This window comes from Solanum pennellii, chromosome 1, assembly GCF_001406875.1.
Source record: "Solanum pennellii chromosome 1, SPENNV200".
NCBI lineage: Eukaryota > Viridiplantae > Streptophyta > Magnoliopsida > Solanales > Solanaceae > Solanum > Solanum pennellii.
The window spans coordinates 73,569,692-73,573,776 of NC_028637.1; the positions used below are offsets into that span (position 1 = coordinate 73,569,692).

The window sequence follows — 4,085 nt, forward strand, 5'->3', positions numbered from 1 at the left end:
ATTTATGCCTAAGTCTATATCTCTCTCGGGAGGGACTTGATGAGTCCACGATTTGAACACATTTAGGGATTTATTTTAATAGAGTTAGTGTTCTCAAATGCATATTTTGTGCCTATAACTGATATTAATCGTTAATTTTCAGGGATTTGGATTGAGGAACAAAGCATGGACACTAAGGGAGCAAAAAGGAACAAGGTAGGTGAAATAATGAAAAAAAGAAGGCATGGGGATCGCCTAACACATTAGTTAAGTCACATCATAGCCTTGGCCCCACATGATTCTCCAGTGTGCTAAGTCATGAAGGAGAGAATCAGGTCGACGATCGAAAGAAAAAGCCGATGAGTCACCAAATAGTTCTGCGATGTAGTGCGATATAGCCCAAAATTATAGAACCTCAAGGATACTGAAGAAAAATGCAAAACGGTGATAAAAATGACAAAGGGCGGATCACTGAGTGGATAGGCGATCCCAACTTATTGCACTGACTTATCATTTGCAGTAGAATTTTTGATAACTATAAATACGTTTCGAAAACATTAAATAATTATATAGAGAGTAATCAATCTAGTTTTGAACATTGTCTTAAGTTTTCAAGTTTATAGACATTTTTCTTAGTTTTCGAAGATTTCCAATTCTAAGAAAATGGGGGTGGTGTCGAAGATCCTTCATTATAGACCTATGTAAAGACAATATCAATCGTACTAGTTGATGGAAACACCACTTGGTATTGGTTTCTTGCTTTTTACTATGTCTAGCTAATATCCGAATTCTTGGGGTGTGATTATGAGATGATATAACTGTTGGGTTTTACTAACTGATTGTTTATTTGATATGTAAAAGTGATTTCGTTCAGTAGTTGCGATTAAAATTTAATGGGATGTACTTTAAATACAATCTTAGCTTAGTGTTTTGGGCTTGCTCGAGAGAGAGATTTTGATATCAAAACTACTGAATCAATGGTTTGTGGGTAGTATGTTGTCATGGGTTTAGATCGAGGGAGTAACTCCTATACTCGCTTTCACACATTCAGCTTGAGAGAGTGAATGAGCTAAGGCAAATGCTATGCTTAATTGCCACTTATTGGTGTTCGTGGGAAATTAATTTGACTCGGGATAAGTTGCTCGACAGAGAGTTTACCCCCACTAAATTCTAGCTTAATCACTAACATACAATTTCTTGGTTATTTGTCTTATCCCGAAATTCTATCACATCCCAAGAATCACGTCTCCATACTTGTATTTTTATGTTATTTACTGTTTTAGTTAATAATTGACTACTAACCCCTCCCCCCTTGATAATGACTCTTGTATCACCCCTTTAATATTTTATGTTTTTATTTGAAAATGTCTTTCAGCTATAACTAACTCGAATTAATTCTCACTTGGCTACTAATTCTGGAAACCACTTGTTTTAATCGAGTTTTCAAAAAAATATTATTTTATAAGGATTTGACTTTTTAAGAGTCGACACTTAATTTTTGAGAAAAATTAAAAAAAACCATTGTTTTCAAAAGACTTAAACAGAAAAATCGATTGAAAACTTTAAAGGGGGTTCGGGAATTCTTATTTATATTTTAGGAAGGTTTTTACGTCACCTAAAATATTCGATAATGTGATTTTCCGACAACTAACTTAGTTTGGCTAAAAGTTCAACCTAAAATTTTGAAATGAAGATTATTTGATATTGTTTGAAAGGGGAAGTATCAATTTTATTATCTATTTGAGATTTGCAAAATTTTGTTTTTTAAGTTTATTTATTTTGATCGATAGATAAGTGATTAAACGAGATGGCGTCTTGCGAGGATTTACAGTTTCTAACCCTAAAGCTAACAATGAACAATAATAAACACATAAACTATAAATCAAAGGGGAGAGAGAGAGAGTTGAATCCAAATCTAATTTTTGTCCGCCTGGATCAGTATTTGAACCGCTTGTTTATGGGACTTAAGCCCACTCAATTTGTACCTGTCCTAAACTATTCAAGGTAATAATAATACAATGAGGGCTTAGGCCCAAAGATAATAAAATGCAAAAATAGAAAAATAAATAAAAGAGCTCCTTTCGACCCAAATTCTTCAAATTCCCGACTTCTTAAAATTTTGACTCCGCGATCTGTTCATCAATTTTATGGGATAATTGACTCGAGTAAGGAATTTTGGGGCCTTCGTGGCCCACTCAATATGCTTGAGGATGGATTCGTGGTGAATCCCGGGGAAATTTTACATGCCAAACATAAATACAATCACATTAGCATGGGATGAGAAAGGCTGATGAGAAAGACTAATACATTTCTATAAAATAATTGAGAAACATTATGGTGATCGATAACTTAACATAGCAAAATATGATGATGCGTTTAAAGATTAATCTAGCAACTTAGATGACCTGGACAATTACTCTAGCCACTACCATGATGAGAAGGGACGAAAATTCCTATATATATATATGATAAAATTTGTACCACATGCTCATTAGAACAAAATTAAGACTAACGGATAAGTTAAACATTGGACATATGTGAAATGAACAAATCCCATATTTTAGACCTGCCATGTGTTATCATGTTGACGTGCCATTAAATGAATCATTAATCATATATGCAAATATGAACAAACAAAGCCATAGACCTTAAAATTGGAATGGAGGATTCCTGAGATTGATGCCCTAAAGAAATCATGCTCCAAACAACCTTAATGACTAAGTCTAGCGAAAGTCGAATTTAAAAAAAATAAAAAATAAATAAGTAAAATAAACAAAGAGCTCGTTTTGTACCAATCCCTTTTGCAAATACACTAAACATTTCAAAAGAAAAACAAGAATAAAGCGATAGACATAGATAGCATATATATATACCATCGTTTTTCATATATTTTTATTTTCCCTTTTTTTTTTAAAAAAAAAACAAACCAAAATGAACAACGAGAGTAAAGGGATGAATTTTCTTTATCTACTTTTAACAATTTTTTTCCAAAAGAAAAAACTTCAAGAAAGGGAGCACAACCAGCCAAGGCAGTAGAGACATCTTAAGGTTTAATACAATTGTCCAAGCAACTGGGTAAGCATTTAAAACCAAAACAAAATGGATTAAAAAGAATCAGCCTTAAAATTGTTAAACTCCCGAAGGAGAATTCAACCGGCATAAAACTAAGCCTAAAATGAGTGACATATTCTCGATAGAAAACGAACTTAAAACCATCTCGAATACCGTAAAATCATTCGAACGAGATCAAGAATGCAGCCAAACAATTTCAGAATAAACCTTATCATAAGTAAAAAGAAATGCGTCCTCCATTATTAACAAAAATAAGAAACCAGTGATGCTACTAACAAGCTTTTAGTCGATTCTCAACTTGCATGTATATTTAACTCAAAATGTGATTTAACCAAACCATGAGGAAAGTAGACACAATATGAACCCATAAAGCAATAAAAGCATATAAGATAACAGTTAAACCATGCATTCGAATCAAATCAGTTGAGACGAGAAACTTGACGAAACCTTGACTAAACGCAAAATCATATATGAGCACATAATGAAAGCGAGCCGTACAACATCAAAAATATTCAAATAATAAATAACCTTAGATTGAACAGGAAAGATTCAATCCAAACAAGCTTAACTAGATCGATGACATAACAAAATATTCTTATTGGCATGAGGAGTGACATTCACCTATATTTAAATGCTGAAAACTACAACTCAATTTCCATTAAGGAAATCAGCAAAATCAACCAAACAACATGATCACAAAAATCAAAATCAAAAGACAAACACAGAAGAACTTAGTAAGGGGGAAGAGGTTACCTTTTCTAGTGCAGCAAACTTGGAACCAAACGAGCTTGAAAGGATGATTCCACCACTACAAAGTCGGGTGTCAACTGCCAACGAGGAACTCTTCACTCCCTTTTCGGATGTATTTTACAACTATTCGTTTATGTTGTTCTCTTTTCCTTAGTTCAAAGTTTCCAACTCAATAGTCTCCAACCAATTTCTTAACCAATCTTTCCTAGCCAAGAGAAAGCCAATTCAAAATAATCTCCCTCTCTTCTTTCTCTATTTTTTTGGGCCAGCCCCCCCCCCCCCCC

General features: G+C 33.6%; 1 long non-coding RNA gene across 1 annotated transcript in view; it reads right to left on the reverse strand.

Moving 5' to 3' along the window:
- Positions 1 to 1,879: 1,879 nt before the first annotated feature.
- Positions 1,880 to 4,085, reverse strand: part of LOC107006397 — a 3,294-nt gene continuing 1,088 nt past the window's right edge. Inside the window, exon 2 of the long non-coding RNA XR_001454968.2 lies at positions 1,880 to 4,006. This is a non-coding gene — a long non-coding RNA (uncharacterized LOC107006397). The remainder of the gene's footprint in view (positions 4,007 to 4,085) is intronic.